The following is a 21,808-nucleotide window of genomic DNA, read 5'->3' as shown; positions in this document are numbered from 1 at the left end:
GTTGATATCTTTTCTTGCATGGAATGGTATGTCTCTTATGATTAATCCCTCCTTAGGAGAATCTATGACCTCTCTCTCTCTCTCTCTCTCTCTCTCTCTCTCTCTCTCTCTCTCTCTCTCTCTCTCTTTGAAGATTTCCACTTCTTTAGAGTTGCATTTTACATATACTTTAATGTCTTTTCTTGTATTGGGTATTTATTCATGTGAGTACATTGTGCATTTTCTTATGTTTAATCTCTCCTTAGAGGTTGTTTAATTCTTCTCATTGTCCTTGCACTTGGGGGGCAATGATTTATCTCTCTCTATGTCTCTCTTCTTTCTAAGGATGTAATTTTCCTTTGTTGAGTGGTATTTTCTTATGATTTGATGTCATTCCTTGTGTGTAGTTGTTTTTTACTCAAGGATTCTCTCTTATGCAAGAGGTGTAAGTCCTTAACTACAACCTCTTCTTCAATTGTAAATGCATATCTATTATGAACTTAACCCTCACATTGGGCCAAAAGTGGGTCATCCTTAATCAAGAATCTATTTCACCTAGAAATAGGGGGAAGATATCCATTTTTGTTCCCCTTCCTTTATTTTAGTATAAGATGTTATATTTATTCAAGATAGTTGCTCTTGGAGGTAGATGTCTTTTGAACAACGATCTCTTCTCCTCCAAGGATCTCCTTTACACTTGTTGCAAGATATCTCTTTTTCAACTATCTTATCCTTGCTTATAAGAGTATTTCTTATTTATCTTGGATTTATGACATTGTTTCCTAAAGGATATCTCCCTGTTATTGAAGACAGGTATCCTTGTTTCTATCTTCCTTAAGACATCAACATAGGGCTATGTTGACATCTTAAGGGGGGGCACCCATATCACTCCCTTTGTACCATATTGTATCATTTTTGCATGTCTTAAATGAGGTGTTCATTCTCGAAACCAGAGTAACTAAACTCTTAGAGCGAGATGCTTCACACCCAAAACTAGATGCAACATTGATATATGTCTTAAGAAGGGTTATACATCACTGAAACCAGAGTAAAAAAACTCTTACACGGTATGCCCTCAAAACCAGACATGTATCTATTTCAATTAGGGTTACATATTCTTGAAACCAAAGGAAACTCTTGGAGCAATATTTTCCAAAAGTTAGACATTTTCCCCTTGGCATTTACATATTCCCCACTTGTAATTTCCATTTACATTGCATGTCTTAAATAGGTTGATGCACACTCTATATGGGGTGTTATATACTTGAAACCAAACATCACTTGCACACACACACGAGGATGATTGGAACTAGCTAAAAATAGATAAACTATTCCTACTCTCGTCCCCAACATGGATCACCTAGATAAAAATATCTAGGGGCAAGGTATCCATGTCCTTTCCCATCATTCTTCTCATGGATCATTTAGAAAAGAACATCTAGTGTGTATCTATGTTCTTGCTTTCCTTCTTCTCATGAGATCATAGACTTGCTATTGATATTTCATGGATGATGTGTGCTTTGCTCTTTTATGTGATCACTCGTGTTTGTGAGATGACATTTTTTGAAGAAAGATATTAGTTGTTGAGATATTTTTATATCGAGGTATCTTTGGCTAATTGACTTGAGGTCTTGTCTCTGGTCTTTAGCTTTTGTTGTGTGTCTTTTTGTGTATTTTGCAGTTGTTTTTTTTGCTTTTGTTTGGCTTCTTATTTTTGTCTTGTTTTGCGTGCCCTTGAATATGATTGAGTGGGTTAAGATCCTAAGATTTGGGACTTGGTTCCTCAAAATTAGTGATGTCTTATACTCCTTGTGATTTTTCTCCTCATTCCTCTTCTTTCTCATCTCTCTTTCATCTACTTTACCGTGAGTATTTACATAAGCTCATACTCCTGCTAAAGTGGGGGCTAAATGTAGCATCCTAAATTGTACTCCCTCACAATTTAGTCCATATTTTGGGCCCTCACCTTAGTGGTCATCTCCCAATGCTTAATTAAGACCCACTTATGCTTACATCATGCAAAAATGAACTTATTTTCACTTCATACAATGCATGGTTCCTTAGTTTGGTCCTAAAATAGGGTAGGACTAGGGCATGGAGCTTTGGTCCTCATTAGGACCAAGGTGCCATGCCCTGGTCCTCCTTATTTGGGCCCCATTTTGAACCCCTTTTACATTTTCAAATTTGAGCATGAAATCTCTCTTTGTGTTGTCCTATGTCAGAAAATTAGCATGTTTTTTGACGGGAAAGTATATAAGCTGGCTTTTCCCTCTCATTTGGATATATACATGATAGGGGATACATGAAACAATGGAAAAATTATAATCATCAAGTTTTTAAGTATTGAAGTATTCATCATAAAGCATCTCTAAAGGTCTTCAAGGCTACATTCTTCATTCATCAATTGTGGAGCAACATTACATCTTTCATATTCAAGCATGTGTGTGTGATTAGGTTTTTTTCATGTGCATGCCATTTCATACAACATATGTGATTACATTAAATAAGAAAAGCATAATTATTAGTCATTGTGGATCAAAGGTATATCCTTCCATTATTTATTCCAGTATTTGCAATATTATAATCAAGGTTTATTCCTAAACTGGGGTTTGACTTAGGCAAGCCCCTATTCCCAACCTATTTCCCTTTATCTTTGTGTGTAGGAAACAGGTACAAAGCTATGATCTTTAGAATCAAAATTATTCATAAAGACGAATCAACCCCTTTTGTTGTGTGAAAAGTTTGAAGGACCAGAGTGATGGGCATTCTGGTCCCGATATTTTTGGAGCTATTTTGGGGATCAAATCCAAATTTGTTTATAATTCTTAGATCTAGGTGCATGTCTCAACGCCACATTTGTAGCTCGTTGTTTCTATATTTTTATCTACATTTTTAACACTTTACCTTGATTTCAACAATTCAACTCACAAAAGAGGGCAAATAAATCAACCCCTTGAACCCAATCATTATTTACAGTCCTTATCATTACTAGTTTGTGACTAAATCTATTGGATTCAATCCTCTTTTGAATGTAATAGGTCACTAAGCAAAAATTAGCTGTTTTCATTCTCCTATGTTGGAAACCCTAATTTTTACCCATTACAACCCCAATCCTCTAATTAGGCAATTGCCTTTATTTTAAATACATATAAGACATAGAAAAGCATTTAATTATTAAATTTCCACAATAATATTAAAACATCGTTAATATATTAAAAAATATAGCGATAAATTGCAAATAAGTCAAAATGCTCAAACACTTTATAGGTCGACTACACATGAAGACTAGGTTTTTTTAATACTACCAACTACGATAGTCAGGTCTCAAATATTAAAATACAAGGAAGTCATCCTTGTTAAGTAATGATGGGTTTGGATCAAGGATATTCTGGCTAGTGTGCTATCTCTTGCTAATCATTATTGTTGAAATAAGCATGCTTTGACTTGTGAAAATAGGTGGATTTGATGTCTTATATAATTGCAACCACCTAAAAACAATAAGAGTACCCATGCGCATTCATCATAGATAAAGCACATATATCTAAATATAATATTCTCCCATCGAGGTCAACATAATAACTGTAGACACATAAATCTGTCCACTTAATTAAATGAATATTTAGTATTTATTTAATTATTTAACCATCAATCAATAATTAATTAAATTAATTCATCTTGAACCTCTTCTTCTATTAATTAAATAAATTATTCAATTTATTTAAATTAATTCATTAAACTATATTCTAACAATTAATTAAATGAATAAAGCTTATTTGTTTAATTAAACCTCTTTCCTCATTTAAATAAATAAATATTTATTTAAATCTTCAAATCTCACCCCACTTGCATTCTCCTACAAATGCAAGTTGCACCAATAAATAGATTTTATTTCTAAATAAAATGTTATTTCCTCTCACCCACCAAACTCACTTGCCTCCTAAATCCCTTCTAGATTCTTCTAATCCATTCCAAATTAGCCTAATCCCCCTCCCTAATTATTGTCACATTCCTAAGAAAAAAGAAGTCACTTCTCAAAGCCCCTAAAGTCTTTGAAATGCATTAAATGATTTTTATCCTTCAACAGGTTAACCCCCAAAGTCTTCTAAACCATTTATGGCTCTTACATAACCATTAATGGTTAAACTCAACTCACCCACATGGTTAGAGGCTTTTCCTCTAGCTCAACCTTCATTTAACTCATGGGTCTCTTCAATAATTCATTGCTTTGACTGTGGTTATCTCCATTAACTCTTGCACAAGAGTTTATCCATTGGATAAGGTATAATTCATTGGATAAAAGCTTTATTCACTAACTCAGACCTAACCAAACCCTCCTAGGGTTACCTTCATGTCATCTCAAGTATTTAATGCTTCTTCCATCTCCTCTCAAGCCATCTCATGTTGACACTTGTCATCATGGGATTGGGTTGAAATCCATCACATGGATCACAAACCCATCAATCATAACCCTTCATAAGCTTGCTCAATCTTGACCATCCATTGCCTTGTTTCTCCTATAAATAGAGCTCTTATTCTTCATTTTCAATATCAGAAGTCTTTTGTGCATCAAACTTATAGTCATTTTAGAGAGCATTAAGAAGCATTTGCATTGTTATTATACTAGGATTCACATAGACTAATTAGGAGCTTTCTTATAGTAAATCATTCACACTTGCATAAGCATTTATTTTCATTTTCACAACCATCTTGAATCTTCATATGACATCCATGGATAGTGCAAAAAGCTGAGAGCTACACTCATGTTGGACTTGGAGAGGAGAGGAACAAGGGAGGAACATCTGTGAGCATTTTGGGGAGCATCTTGGGGGGTCTTCTTTCCCTTTTTCGTTTATGCATGCTTCTTATTGTGTGCTTTATATCTCTCTTGATATGCATGTTAATGTTTTTAAGTTCATTTGTGTTTCATTTTGGTTGTGACTAATCTACTAACATTTGAACTTGTCTTTTGTGCCTTGTGCCCCTTTTGATGTGCATCATTTGGTTAACCTGACGTGAATCGAACATGCAACCTTCTGATCCTGATTCTAACTTTGTTTTTTTTTTATGATTTCTTGAATGTTCACACACTGGTTGCGCTTTAGCACCTTTGTTTTGCATTTTGGCACCCTTGTCAGAAGAGTTTTAGCGCTTTAGTTAGATTTTTAGTGCTTTTGTGCATTAATCAATGCCTTTGTAATTAATTTAGCACTTTTGTCCTCTCTGTCTGTCAGTTTTTAATTGTCTAGCATTTTAATATAGCGCTTTTGTCAATGGTTTGGCGCTATTGTTAATAGTGTTGTGCTTTTGTAAGTACTCCGGCACTGTTGTTAGAAATAGCACTTTTGTGTTTTCACAGAGTAGTGCTTTTGTAACAGAGAGCTCAAAATTGTAACCAAAAAATTAAACTTAGTCTTGTGGAAGCCCACATAAGATTTTAGATTTTTCTAACTTCATTATTTGCAGGTTTTTTACAATTTCTTGCAAGGTGGAGGAGTTTAATTTAGGATTTTGATTTCCTTTTAACTTCTTTTCTAAAATTGGTTTAAAAGAATTCATATTTCCTCTTTTTCGGTAAAAAGAACCTTACATTTTAGTTTTTGGTATTTTAAAACAAATCAAAACTTGTCTTTGTGGGCTTAAAAAGAACATCATTTGCAAAGATAAAATTTACAACAACCTTAACATTTCTTTTTGCAAATCCACACTTCAAATTTGGGCTATAAAAAGAATAAACAACTTGTCCATTTTGTTTACAAAAGCGATTTACTATCAAGAAAACGTGCTTTCATTTTGTTGATCAGGATTTCACTTTCCTAGTTAGAAAACAAATTGCTTTTGTGGGATAAAAAGAACACCATACCTATTGGAGCAACATCTTCAAATAGCAAATAGATCACATCTGCAATAAAAGGTTAAAAAGAACAAGTGTCTTTTGTGTTTGGCATGCTTGTGCAAACCTATAGAGTGGTCCCAGTTCTAACACAGACTATCCTCTCCCTTGGCTCTCGTGATCCTAGGTGCAAGAGAAAAGTGTTAGTAACACTCTAAATTTTCTATTTTTAAGAGAGGCCTGCCAAGAGACACATCACTCTTGGGATGACCTTGCATAGTAAATTCTTCGAGCCACTATATAAATCAGGTGAGAGTGAAAGTTGTAGCCTTAGGTGTAGTTGTTCCTACAGTGTAACTTGTCGAAAGGATATATGGGCCTCACTGTGAGTTACAAGGCTCTTAAGTGAGTCACTACAAAATGAACTTACATCCAAAGACATCAAACATTACTAGACACCTCTTATTTTAGAAGCCCACCCATTCTATTGATTGAGGCTATTTGTGAAAAGTTTAGTGCAAAAGCATAGATGGTTTTGCTCCCAAGATACTCACCATACATATTTCCTTGAGTGCTTTTTAAAGCCTACTTGTAGTCTGATGAAAGTGATGACTCCCCCATCATAGGGATCATCTATCTATTATGCTCATGCAAGACTTAGTATATCACATCCTTACCTACCATAGCGGGATACATAAGGTATATAGTACCAAAGTCAAAGAAATATCAAGATGTAGGAAGAAAATATCGCAACTGGCCATGACCTTAGGGATAAAAAGTGTTTGAGTTGTTGTCATCTTGTTTTAGACCAGTAAAAATTTGTACCAACTTTAGGCCTTGGGAACATACATACATTTATAAAGGGTCAAAAATTTCATTGGGTTGATTTTGACCCACACTTGTTGTGCCTTTTATTGAAAAAGGGCAAGATTATATGCTTGTATGCTTGCTATATTTTCTTGTCAAAGGATTCAAAACAAATTGAAACAAAGTATCAGTTTGTATGACCTGTTGGCATATGTGCAGAGTATGATGACATGATGATATTGTATGTTGTCATTGATGTCAATATGCTGAAGAGTGAACCAGTATATTGAAGTAAGCAACTTGCAAGAGAACCGATATGATGTTGTGAACTAGTATATCTGAAAAAGTGAAGCATTATGTCTGTCCAAGTGAACCGGTATGTTGGAATGTGAACCGGTATATGGAATGTTTTGTATCAAGGTTTCATATGGTATGACTACCGGTTGGTAGTCTTAGCTTCAAGGTTTCCGGTTGAAGTGTTCTATGCCTGTGTGATTCAACCGATGACATCATGTGATGAGTTAGCATTGTAATGAAGAATAGATTATGTTGCCACATCAGCCTTGTGCGTGTGAAGGATCTTGCATGAAGGCGATTGATCCTATCTACCTTGGGAATGTGTGAAGTCTTTGTAAATGGTGGAGAATGCGTGATGGGTTATCAACCTCCAAGAAGCGGTGAAGAACGAATGATGGAGAATGTCTTGAGATCTGTTCAAGACTATTATAATCAATGCAATATGTTCAACAGTTAGGATTGAATCAACTGAATTTCTTAACCTAAATGTTTAGGGTTTAGGGTTTATGCTACCAACCTATCTTTACTATAAGGTCGATGTTGTTTTTCATGTTGAGGTTGTTGGCAAATGTTGTGTGTGTATCTAAGTGCAGAGATACGTGATTCTTGCCAGACCAAATAAGAGAATAGATACCTGTAGAATGTGATTGCAGAAGGAAAGAAATGAAGCGGATCTGCATTGGAATTGAGTGTTGTTACCAGATCACTGTAATACCTGTTGATCTCTAACCACTTCAATAGTTGGAAAATCCCTTGACAGGGTAGCTTTAACCAACTTGATGTAAATCCTTTAATAGGGTGACTCGAAATCATTGAGTTCCTAAAATCCTCTAACAAGGTAACATTTAACAGGGTTTAACCCTTAACTGGGTATTTAGCCATCCCTTAATCGGGTGATCCCTAGTAGGATCAGTTCCTAACATAACCTATTGTAACAATCTTTAACCAGACCAGGCTCCTAATAGAGCGGACCTCAAAAGGGTTCAAATAACAACTTGTGGGTATTCATCCCCACCATGGTTTTTCCCAGTTGGGTTTCCACGTGAAAAATATGTGTGTCATGTGTAATGCCTTTTCATGTGATGCTTTGTTATTTTCTATCAATTGGTAAATCATGTTGAACTAGTAGGTTATTATATTTCTGATTGTTGAGTACTAGTGTATGCATATAGGTGAAGTGGAAATAAGATGTTAGATTGTGTGGAAAGTTAAGTGTTACCAGTTTAGGTCCTTCACCGTCTCACTGTGTTTAAGCGGTAGTAATCTGGTTTAGACCGGTGTTAGTGATTGTCAGTCAAGTGCACTATTTGTAGTCAAATTGGTTCATGAAAAATTGATTTTTGTATGTACTGATTCACCCCCCCCCCCCCCTCTCAGTACCAATTTGGTACTAACTGTTCATCATTTATTCATCAATTGGTATTAGATCATCTTCCAGGTCCTTTGTGTTGTAAGCTTAACTGCTTCAGGTAAAGATCCTACTCTAATGATGAAGAGGGAAGGTCCAAAGTTCAACAAAGACAACTTTAAAATATGGAAGGATAGAATGAAGATATACATCAGAAGCATGGGTGCTCAACACTAGAGCTATGTTGAGAATGCTTATGTTATCCCTACCGGTACTCTCACCGATGATCAAAAGAGAGAGATTCGGGAGAATGGGTAAGTCATGGAAGCCCTAATCAACATCTTATCTGACATTGAGTTTATTGATGTTCAGGATAAATAGAATAAAGAGAATCCCAAAGAAGTATGGGATGCCCTTGAGAATATGTATGGCGGTGATGAGCATGTGAAACAAGCTAAGGAAGAAAGCCTTAGGGGAAAGTTTGAAGACATGTGGATGGTTGAAGGAGAGACCATTCAACAATATTGAATAAGAATCAAAATGGTTGTAGGAGATATCAAGAGTGGAGGTGGTAAAATAGAAGATTCCACTGTTGTTAGCAAAGTTTTGAGATCCTTATTACTGGTCTATGCAATAAGGGTTGCTGCTATTCAAGAGTTGAGGTATGTAGACAAGACAAAGGTATCCCTAGAATCCATCATTGCAAAGTTAACAGCTTATGAGCTAAATAATTATGATGGAAGTATTCAAAAGACTAAATGAGCTTTTAGAGCATCTGCTGCACCATCTAGAAAAGGCAAAGAAGCTAGTACCAGTGGTGAACCAAGACAAAGTAGAGAAATGGATGATGAGGAGATCCTGATGGAATTTTAAGCTCTTCTTGCCAAGAGACTTCCCAAGGGAACCGGTAAATACAGAGGTAAGATTCCTTTGAAATGCTTTTCTTGTAACCAGATAGGACACATTGTTGTAAACTGTCCTAATGGTGACAACAAGGACAAACCGGAGAGGTTCAAGAAGTTCAAAGGAGGAAACCAAAGAAACTGTTTTGTAGTAGTTGATGAAGGTGTCACTGATGAGGAATCAGAAGATGAAGAAAATGAAGATATTGTGTTTGTATTTGTCAAGGAAGATGTGTCAAACAAGAAGGCTCTTGTCTCCCACTTTGATAATTCCAATGAGTGGATTATTGGTAGTGGTTGTTCTCACTATATGACTAGTGACTGGAGTAAGTTTCTATCTCTGGAAGAGTATGATGGTGGTGTGGTTTGTTTTGGTAATGATGCACCATATATGGTAAAAGACAGAGGGTCAATCTCTCTGAATGGAAGAAGAAGTGCTAACAATGTGTATTGGGTAGAAGGTCTCAGATACAACCGTTTGAGTATTGCTCAACTGAATGATAATGGACTCACTATGGAATTCAAAAATGGAGTGTGCAAAATCAAAGGAAAGAAAGGTGAACTGATGGCTACTGGTATGTAGACCAAAGGTAACATATTTCAGCTAAATACTAATGTCAGTACATGTCTAATGGCTAAGTGTGAGGATAGCTAGATATGGCATAAGAGACAATGCCATGTAAACTTTGACAATATTGTGAAGGCCAGTAAGATCAAGGTAGTTAGAGGATTGCCTATGCTGAGCAAACTGAAGAATCCTTTGTGCAGAGAGTGTCAACTGGGGAAAATGTCTTCCTCAACCTTCAAAGGTAAACCTTTCACTGCAGACAATGTACTTGATCCTGTGCATACTAATTTGTGTGGTCCTATGAAAACTAGGAGTGTGTAGGGAGATAGTTATTTTATGATTCTTATTGATGATTTCTCAAGAATGATGTGGGTCACATTCTTGAAGGACAAATCTGAAGCTTTTGGAAAGTTTAAAGCCTTCAGAGCACTGGTTGAAAAAGAAAGTGGTAAGAGGATCAAGTGCTTAAGAACTGATCAAGGAGGAGAATTCACTTCCGATGAATTCAACAAATATTGTGAAGAGAATGGCATCAAGAGGCAAATGTCTGCCCCCCAAACTCCACAGCAGAATGGCCTAGGAGAAAGGAACAACTAGACTGTGGTTGAAGCAGCTAGAACTATGTTGATCCAAGGAAAGGTTGCTCACACCTTTTGGAGAGAAGTGATGAGCACTGTAGTCTACACAATGAACCGGGTACTCATCAAAAAGGGTAAGGATAAAACACCTTATGAGTATTGGACTGGTAAGACACCAGTGGTAAGCTTCTTCTGAGTGTTTGGTAGTAAATATTATATCAAGAGGAGTGAACATCATAGCAAGTTTGATGCTAAATGGGATGAGGGAATATTCCTAGGGTATTCCACAAAGAGAAAAGATCTCAAATGTTTCAACAATAGGACTGAGAGAATTGTTAAAAACATCAATGTTAGAGTTGATGAAACCCCTGAGAAATCTGAGGAAACCGGTAGTGAGCAAGTAGGAGATGAACCGGTAGTAACCTTTTGGGAACCAGTTGCAAAATAGCCTAGCACCAATAACAATGCTCCTACACCGGTAGATGTTGATGCTGATGAAGATGAGGATGAAGAAGAAAAGCAAGAGGAAACAACCAAGATCATTCCTAGGTATGTAAAGCTGAATCATGATCCAAAGAAGATCATAGGAGACAAGGATGCAAGAATTCTTACAAGAAGAAAGGTCAGAGAAAACTCTTGCATGATCTCTGAATTTGAGTCTAAAACATTCAAAGAGGCACATAAAGATGAAGACTAGATCAAGGAAATGGAAGAGGAACTTGACCAGATAGAAAAGAATGGTGCATGGTCTTTGGTACCCAGACTGGAGCATAAAAATGTCATTGACACCAAATGGGTTTTCAGAAATAAGCTAAATGAAGATGGCTTAGTGGTTAGAAACAAAGCCAGACTGCTGTGTAAAGGATATGCCCAATAAGAAGGAGAAGACTATGGAGAAACCTTTGCTCCTATAGCCGAATTGGAAGGAGTTCGTATGCTTCTTGCATATGCAGCTTTTAAGGGATTCAAAATATATCAAATGGATGTAAAATTTGTATTCCTAAATGGAGTGCTTGAAGAGGAGGTGTATATAGAGCAACCGGATGGGTTTTCCCTATCAGAAGACAGTGACATGGTGTGTAGGCTACATAAAGCCTTGTATGGACTAAAGTAGGCACCTAGAGCATGGTATGAATGATTGCACTCCCATCTTATGAAGATTGGATTTGAAAGAACAAGTGAAGATAGAAATATCTACTTGAAATCAAAAGGAGATCAGGTTCTGATCTGTGAAGTATTTGTTGATGACATAATCTTTGGTGGAGATGACAAGATGAGTCATGACTTTGTAGATGAAATGAAAGATGGAATCTTTATCACTTAGTCCAAGTATGTCAAAGAGGTATTGAAGACCTTTGGCATGGAAGACAACAAACCGGTTAGTACACCAATGGTGATCGGTTGTAAATTATCAAGAGGATAACTCAGTGTTGGTAAATGAGAAGGAATACCAATCAATGATTGGTAAGTTGCATTATGTAGTACATAGCAGACCAAACATTGCACATGCAATGGGCATTACTGCATGGTTCCAGAAAAGCCCAAGAGAATCCCACTTGATTGTAGTCAAGCGGACTCTTAGATATATGAAGGGAACTATTGATTATGGATTGTGGTATCCATACAGTAATGATTTCAACCTAAGAGTGTTTATAGATGTTGATTGGGCTGGTAATGTGGATGACTGAAAGAGCACAACCAGCGGTGCATTCTTTCTTGGTGGTAGACTGGTCTCATGGATGAGTAAAAAGCAGAGTTGTATCTATCAGTCTATAGCAGAAGTGGAGTATCTTGCAGCCTTTATGAGCTGCACCCAGACAATCTGGATGTATCATGTATTAAATGGCTTCAAAATTCCTATCTCTGAACCGATAAGTATATTTAGTGACAACACAAGTGTGATTAACATCTCCAAGAATCCAATTTTACATTCTAGAACTAAGCACTTTGAGCTTAAGTATCATTTCTTAAGGGAAAAGGTTCAGAACAAAGAAGTTGTATTGGAACATGTTTCTAGTAAGGAGTGGTTAGCAGACATACTCACCAAGCCTCTACCGAAGGCTACCTTTACCTATTTGAGAGGTGAATTAGGGGTGCTACCCCTTAAAGAGGTCAACTAAAGGTGTTTTCTCCACATCAGCTAGGTCTTCAATTGATTTTTTTTTTTTCAGGATTGGTGTGTTGAAGGATGCTACTCCTCAGGGGGAGCAACATAGTAGAACATAGATATATATGCCTCCACTTTGGCATTGTTGTCAAAGGGGGAGAGGATGTGAAGTGGAGAGTTATCTTTGTATATTGCCATCAATGCCAAAGGGGGAGATTGTTGTCATATGTGCAGAGTATGATGACATGATGATATTGTATGTTGTCATTGATGTCAATATGCTAAAGAGTGAACTGGTATATTGAAGTAAGCAACTTGCAAGAGAACCGGTATGATGTTGTGAACCGGTATATGTGAAAAAGTGAAGCAGTATGTCTATCCAAGTGAACAGATATGTTGGAATGTGAACTGGTATATGGAATGTTTTGTATCAAGGTTTCATATGGTATGACTATCGGTTGGTAGTCTTAGCTTCAGGGTTTCCAGTTGACATGTTTTATGCCTGTGTGATTCAACCGATGACATCGTGTGATGAGTTAGCATTGTAATGAAGAATAGATTGTGTTTCCACATCAGCCTTGTGCGCGTGAAGGATCTTACATGAAGGAGATTGATCCCATCTACCTCGGGAATGTGTGAAGTCTCTATAAATAGTGGAGAATGCATGATGAGTTATCAACCTCCAAGAAGCGGTGAAGAACGAACGTTTTAGAACATCTTGAGATCTGTTCAAGACTATTGTAATAAATGTAATATGTTTAATGGTTAGGATTGATCCGACTGAATTTCTTAACCTAAATGTTTAGGGTTTAGGGTTTATGCTACCAACCTATCTTTACTATAAGGTTGATGTTGTTTTTCATGTTGAGGTTGTTGGCAAATGTTGTGTGTGTATCTAAGTGCAGAGATGCCTGATTCTTGCCAGAATAGATAAGAGAATAGATATCTGCAGAGTGTGATTGTAGAAGGAAAGAACTGAAGCAAATCTGCATTGGCATTGAGTGTTGTTACCAAATCATTGTAATACCTATTGATCTCTAACCACTTCAACAGTTGGAAAATCCCTTAACAGGGTAGCTTTAACTAGCTTGTTGTAAATCCTTTAATAGGGTAACTCAAAATCATTGAGTTCCTAAAATCCTCTAACAAGGTAACCTTTAATAGGGTTTAACCCTTAACCGAGTATTTAGCCATCCCTTAACCGGGTGATCCCTAGCAGGATCGGTTCCTAACAGAACCTATTGTAACAATCTTTAACTGGACCAAGTTCCTAACAGAGTGGACCTCAAAAGGGTTCAAAGAACAACTTGTGGGTATTCATCCCCACCGTGGTTTTTCCTAGTTGGGTTTCCACGTGAAAAATATGTGTGTCATGTGTAGTGCCTTTTCATGTGATGCTTTGTTATTTTCTGTCAAGTGGTAAATCATGTTGAACTAGCAGGTTATTATATTTTTGATTCTTGAGTACTAGTATATGCGTATAGGTGAAGAGGAAATAAGATGTTAGATTGTGTGGAAAGTTAAGTGTTATTGGTTTAGGTCCTTCACCGTCTCACTGTGTTTAACCAGTAGTAATCTGGTTTGGACCGGTGTTAGTAATTGCCAAACAAGTGCACTATTTGTAGTCAAACCGGTTCACAAAAAGTTATTTTTGTATGTACTGATTCACCCCCCCGCCTCTTAGTACTAGTTTGGTACTAACTGTTCATCATTTATTCATCATGACCATCACTCATATCTAGAGAAAAATAACTCTTCATCAAAAGACCAAATTAAAGAAGAGACAACTTGGTTCAAGGGCCCTTATCAAAAGAAGGATATTTTTCTATATCAATAGACAACTCTTTATCTGACATAGAGTATTCTTGTGTCATATGCACTTATACCTTCAGGGAAAATCCAACAAATTTGACAAAGAGTCTTTGAGCAATAGAGCTTTCACTCAATATAGAGCTTTTGATTATCACAAGAACAAAGGGGACAAGATCAATCTCACTTTCTTTCCTAAAATTTGTATCACATACAATAAAGTTCGAGAGGAACCATGAACCCCTGTAGGAGAGGAAGAAGTAGAAACCCCCTTCATAATGGAAGAATTTTATTGAGACACGTATCCTTTCCACTTTCACATCCAAACATCACAAATTCACTCAACTCTCAACACAAAGAGGTCTTGTCCTTAGTCCTTTTAGATATTTCTTAAACAAACCAACAAATCTCTTTTAGGGTGTCTCTACATCTAGGATCAATCATCCTAAGAGGCATTTCTACACATCTATATAGGTTAAAACTAGTTTATGATTGCATCCTCTCATTACTAGGTAGCTTGGATTATAACACATCTCAAACCTTGCTATACCTCATCACATCAAATTGTTGAAAAACACAAAAGCAATTCATAAAGAACTCTATTGACATCCAACTTTCAGTATTAGAGATCTATCTTGCACCCAAAATTTTAAAAAACTTGTCTTCCATCAACCATTTCATCACCACCTCATAGTCATTTTCACAACATCAACTTTTAAAACATTTCTCAAACAAGAGCAATGAAAAATTGACAACCAGAAATTGAAGAGGAGGATGAAAACCTCAATGATTTTCATGAGGCCTTTGGAGGAGGCACTAATGATGAAGATCCCAACACTCCAACTCCAAAAGAATTAGAAAGAGCACAACATAATCCAAAATTCAACAGATTCTTTGATGAAATTCTTAAAAATGATGCCAGTGCTCATTTCTTGAGACTCACTCAAGAGGGTGCCAAAGTTCCCTCCAATTTTGATACAATATAATTAAGATAAACATTTGAGAAACATAGCCATCATGATGGTGGAGGAGGTAGAGGCTACTTCTTCTATGACCCTAATCATCAAGGGAATATTCCACCTCCTCCTCCTTTAGAAATAGACATGTTGAGGCAACAAGTAGAAAATCTCACCCAATAATTGAACAGTGGAGTGAAGACCAATCGATTCTCACTTTAATGACATTTTTCCATATCCATTTGACGGGAACATCCTTATGCCACCTTTTCCATGAGGGTTAGAAACCCAAATTTGAAAAATATAGAGGCAAAAGAGATCCTAGGGACCATGTACGTGAATTTCACTCAGCTTGTTTAGAGGTGGCTTATGAGGACACATATCTAATGTGCCTCTTTCCTCAAAGTTTTGGGGGCACAACCACACAATGGTTTTCATGACTGTCGGGTGGTATTAGAACATTTGAAGAACTTGTATTTATTGCTCATTATACACACAACATAGAACGTGACATCACCATGGCAGATTTGTGCAACACAAAACAAAAACCAGGGGAGTTATTCTCAACTTTCCTACAACGGTGAATACAACTATCTATCAGACGCTCCCTTCACCTACCTGAGCAAGAATTAGTGGAAATATTCATTTCCAACTTAAATGATGAAATGGAATTTCATTTGGACATGAAGAGCATAGAATCCTTTGAAGAAATGATAACTCAAGGGCTCAAATGTGAAAGAGCCCTCATCAAAAAGGGACTTATCAAAATTTATAATGAACCCAAAGATGGTCCTCATCCACATTATAATAGCGACAAACCAAAATTTTGGAAAAAAGAATTACGTTGTCAATGACAAGATAGTGGATGCAAGAATAGTGAAAATTGCACAACCTGTGGTTAGGTTTGTAGGACAAAATCACCCTTCTAACAACAACACCATCAATAATCAACAAAATCAAGGCACAATACACAACAAGAGGAACCAAAACAAAAGTATCAAAACTACAAGCCAAAACGCACATATACGCCCTTAGGGGAACCTATCAAAACAATCTTACGTTAATTAATATCCTCCAATCTTGTGACCTCACCAAAAACATCCAATTATGAGCCTCAAGTCAAGCCTCCATGGTGGTGAGATCATGAACATTATGAATTTCACCAAGGAAGAGGGCATAAAACAAACAATTTCTATTGGCTAAAAGATCTTGTTTAGGATCTTACCGATAGAGGAGAAATTGAAATTGAGGGACATGGCCCAAAAACATCCAATGATGATCACTTAATGTTCAAAAATCCACTTCCATCACATGATCAAAGGGGTCCTTCAACCTCAGGGAGAAACATAGATACCATAACAAATTACACACAAATCACATACAATTATACTATGAATCACCTTTATGATGTGGATGAACAAGTTGCAACTCTTACCATAAAAGATCAAAATCCTACATGCAACGTTGTTACACATCGTAGAAAGATTACTATTCGAGGGGTACCATCAGGAACAACACCCCTCCCCAAAAAATATAATCTTGTAGAGAAATTGGATAAGACACCAACCCTCATCTCCATATTAGAGCTTTTACGCTTATCCCCCTCACATAAACCAATCTTGGACCAAGCTCTCCAAGAAGTGTCTGTCCCCACCAACCTCAACATAGATCAGTTTCAAGCCATGGTTGGTAGTCTAGAGTCATCACCATGTCTCACTTTTACTGAAAGTGACAACACATCCTTCCAACAACCCCATAATGCCTCCCTTCATATTGAAGGATTGTAAACCAACATAGAATCAAGTGAGTCTTGATTGACAATGGAGTCGGTTTAAACATATGCACCTTGCAGTTAGTCATAGTATTTGGTTATGCAGCAGAATTAGTGGATGTCAGCAAGAAGATAACCATTAAAGCATATGATGATGCAGAACGTTCTTCCAAAGGCGTTGTTATATTACCCATCAAGGTTGGGCCAGTGGTGAAGAATTTTGTCATACAATCTCTTGTTAGGGAGATCTTGGATACATGCCATGCAATCTGTTCCATCTACCTATCACCAATGTATCAAGTTTCCACATAATGGGGTAGAAATTACAATCCTCGGTGATGCTAATCCATTTGCATATTATAATAATATTCACCATCACCTAGAGATCATCGTACCTAAAAAATAGAGAAGTTATCCCTTCCTCGTCATATGTTAATACAGCCTCTCTTTCCAGCTTAACAACCCCTACACCAAAGTAGGAGAAGTTAAAAATGAAAATGGATGAGGAAGGTCCTGGTGAATATAATCTTAGCCAACTCTTTTGTGCTGGGCAGTTACTCACAGCAAACCCCAAGGTTTACTTCAAACACCATTGTCCAAAAGAACTTGCACTTTGGCACAATTCACCCCTGGTAAAAGCCAAGAGGAGGAAACCATAGATGAAGACCTGGAAGAATGGATCTACATAGACCCTCTCAAGAAAGAAATCCCGAAGACTAAGCTCCCCACTGATAAATAAGGAAGAGGCTTCACTATAATGCAACAAATGGGCTATGATGGCCATAGTGCTTTGGGACCTTGCAAGCAAGGACGACAAGAGGCCTTGCAACTCGAGTTGAAACCAAGAGATAAATTTGGAGTAAGTTTTCAAAGAGAATATCCTCCTAAGCTTCAATTCAAAGGAAAACCCAACAAACCCCGTGTATCAGCCAATTACTCCAAGGATGCAATCCTTGATTATATCTACACCACCAATAACCCCACTAGCAGCACCAGCAACACCAACAGCACCAGCAACCCTACCAGCAACACCGACAGCACCAGCAACCCCACCTCCAATAGTATATAAGTCAGTAACTAATGCACTATTCAATTCAAAATACATCCCAGCTTGGTACAGTAATTGGATGCTAGAGAGTGATCCTGAGATAGACTCACATGAGTGGGAATGGGATTCAGTGCATTTAAATACTTTAGACAAGGAGGAAACATCACCTCCTCCACCTCATAAGGATATACCAGTTTATGGAGAAGCATGGATTAAAAAATTTTGGGTTCCTGAGCTAGAAGAAACTTCCATAGGACCTACGTCAAATCTTGCGCCCAAATTTGACAAGGAGAGTACCATCGATGAAATTCACGCCTCCATATTAACCCTCACTGATGCCTCCTATGAACTTAACTTAGTCAATGAAGTAATGCCTATCATTCATCTCGAACTCATTGAATGGAACTAGCCAAATCCCCCATGCCTTGACCATTTCCAAAATGATGAGGCACTCATTGACTTTCTAGAACTATGGGATAACATACCAAGTGGGGATCATAAAGTTGGGTTTTCCATTGAACTTAACAGTGCAACATACTTTGGGGCAAATGCCAAACCTTTCAGCTACAAAAATATTACAATAAAGCATGGATCTTCTAGTGAAAACCATACAGTGGCACTTTTTGATCCCAAAAGAGTAAAAACAAAGAGCATATCCAAAGGTGAAAACCTCTCCGAGGCACCTAAGGATGAAAGGTTTGACATCCTCCCCTTAAGTAAAAATCAGGAGAGATCAACCATCCTAATGGAAGAAACAAAAGAATTCAATGTGGGGACCCCTGAGATACCTCACAAAATACATTTGGTATCTCTATTAACTCCTGAAGAAGAGCCAAAATTTATGAAATTCTTCCAAAAATGGCAAACCAACTTTGCATGGTCTTATGCAGACATAACCGGCTTAGATCCGGTTTTGGTCATGCATCACTTAATTGTAGCAAAAGGAGCTAAACCTGTCAAGCAAAAGCTCAGAAAGATGCACCCACAAATTGTCATTTTTGTCAAGGTTGAACTTAAAAAACTCTTGGATTTTGGTTTCATCATACCAATTGATTATGCAGAGTGGATCTCCAATATTGTACCTATCGGTAAACCTAATCGGGGCATCTATATCTGTATGGATTTCAGAGATTTAAACAAAGTATGTCCTAAAGATGACTTTCCCTTACCAAACATCGACATGATTGTCGATCTAAAAGTAGGTCATGTGACACTTTCTCTTATGGAAGTCTTTTCCGGATACAACCAGATTAAAATTGCTCCAGAGGATCAACACAAAACTGCTTTCACATGTGCATGGGGAACATACTGTTGGAATGTAATGCCATTTGGTCTAAAGAATGCAGGGGCAACATATCAAAGAGCCATGACTACCATCTTCCATGACATGATACACACAACAATGGAAGATTATGTGGATGATTTACTAGATAAATCATTAACAAGAGAGGTTCATCTTGCAATATTGGATAAAATCTTCAATAGATTGGAACAATACCATGTCTGTCTCAATCCAAAGAAATGTGTCTTCGGAGTAACTTTCGAGAAGCTCTTAGGATACAATGTCTCAAGTAAAGGCATCGAGGTAGATCTTGCGAAGGTCAAGGTGATCATGGACATGCCACCTCCAAAGAATATCAGTCAGTTAAGGACATTACAAGAGTGGCTACAATCCATTCAGCAGTTCATTGCACAATTGGCTGATAAATGTCATTTCTTCACCCATCTGTTACATAAGAATATCCGCTTTCAATGGGATGCAAAATACCAGAAAGCATTCTGAATGCCTAAAGATTACCTAATAAATACACCATTGTTGATTCCACCAAATCCAAGCAGACCTCTATTGTTATACATTTCAGCTACAAACACAGCATTAGGAGTATTGCTTGCACAACATAATGCAGAAGGAAAAGAATATGTTGTCTAGTACATCTCTCGAACACTAGTCGGCTATGAAATCAATTACATACCTATTAAGCGAGCTTTCCTAGCAATTATCTTGGCAGCCACCAAATTAAGACACTACATGTTAACACACAAGGTACAACTTATTGCCAAGATAGATCCACTCAAGTACCTACTCAACAAGGCAGCATTGACAGGCCGCTTGGCCAAATGGGTTATGATCTTGAGTGAATTTGATATTAAGTATGTGGACCACAAAGCTATCAAGGAACCGGTTATTGTAGATTAGTTGGTTGATGCATCACTCAAAGGTGACCATCCTCTTATTTCCAACTTTCGAGATGAGTAAATTTTCATGATCGCATCTACACAACCCTAGAAGCTACATTTTGATGGCTCATACACCAGACATGGCTCGAGGGAAGGTATTCTTTTTATCACACCTCAAGGTGATAGTATCTCAAAGTCCTACAGACTCACTTTCCCATGCATAAATAATATAGCGGAATATGAGGCCTTGATCATAGGACTCAGATTAGCCATAAAATAGAATCTAAAAGAGCTACATGTGTATGGAGATTCCTAGTTGTTCATCCGACAAGTCATTGATGAATACCAAACAAAGGATGATAAGCTCATGTTGTACAAAAGGATGGTGGATAGTTTCAAAGAATCATTTACAACTATCACATTCGAGCAAGTACCAAGAGATCAGAATCAAGCTGCCGACGTAATGGCTACAATTGTATCTCTCCTGGATCTTCCACAAAATTTGACACGCTATGAGTTTTTGGTAGAATAGCTTTGGATCCCCACTTATTATATCCTTGAATCTGAAATGATATGTCACCTTATCAATTCCAACTCCCCATGGTATGGTGAGTTTTTCACTTACCTACATTACCACACACTTCCCCCTAACCAATCAAACAACCAACAAAAAACAATTATCTGCCAAACCACTCGATACACCATCATTGTTGAAACCCTATACAGACGAAGTCTTGATGGTACTCTCCTTCAATGCTTGGAGTAAGATGAGATAAAAAAAGCCTTGGAAGAGGTATATGAAGGAATTTGTGGGGCTCACTCAAGCGGTCCTTCACTAGCAAATAAAATCATGCGAGCTAGATACTATCGGCCCTCCATGGAGAAGGACTCCTACTACTTTGTCAGTAAGTGCAAGAAGTGCCAAGTTCACAGAGATCTGATACATGCCCTAGCACAGGAATTACAACCTATCACAACACCATGGCCCTTTTGTCAATGGGGACTTGACCTTGTGGGTAAAATCCATCCATCTTCATCCAACAATCATAAATTTATCATTACCACCATAGAGTACTTCACGAAGTGGATCCAAGTCATTCCACTCACCCAAGTTGTCATCAAGAAGATCACCTCATTCATCCTCAATTACATCATCTGTCGGTATGGTGTACCCATGTCCATCATCATAGATAACAGGCTCCCTTTCAAAAATCAAGATTTGTGAATTTTATGAGAAGTTTCATATCCAACACCATTTTTCCACCCCATCTTACCCATAAGGCAATGGTCAATCCAAAGCATCAATAAGAATATATTAAGGATCCTAAAAAAGACATTCAATGATGTTGGTCGTGATTGGCACATTCGTTTAAATCTAGCACTATGGGCATATCGAACTAGGATTCGAACCCCTACAGGCGCAACCCCCTACTCACTAGTTTATGGAGAAGAAGTGATCTTGCCTATTGAGGTTGAAATACCATCTCTATGGGTCTCCTTGCACAATCTAATAAATGATAATGAATACCGAGTCTCACATCTTCAGGACTTGGAACTGCTTGATGAAAAGCGACAAGTTGCCTACAATCACCTAAAAGACTATCAACAATGCATGAGAAGAAGCTACAAT

General features: G+C 37.4%; 1 pseudogene; it reads right to left on the bottom strand.

The window, feature by feature from the left end:
- LOC131874461 (aspartic proteinase nepenthesin-2-like) overlaps window positions 1–18,057 on the bottom strand; it is a 62,134-nt pseudogene extending 44,077 nt beyond the window's left edge.
- Window positions 18,058–21,808: the final 3,751 nt, after the last annotated feature.

Source organism: Cryptomeria japonica, chromosome 3 (genome assembly GCF_030272615.1).
Source record: "Cryptomeria japonica chromosome 3, Sugi_1.0, whole genome shotgun sequence".
In the NCBI taxonomy this organism is placed as follows: Eukaryota; Viridiplantae; Streptophyta; class Pinopsida; order Cupressales; family Cupressaceae; genus Cryptomeria; species Cryptomeria japonica.
Note: the sequence above shows the minus strand (reverse complement) of the source record. Positions and strands in the feature narration are given on the sequence as shown.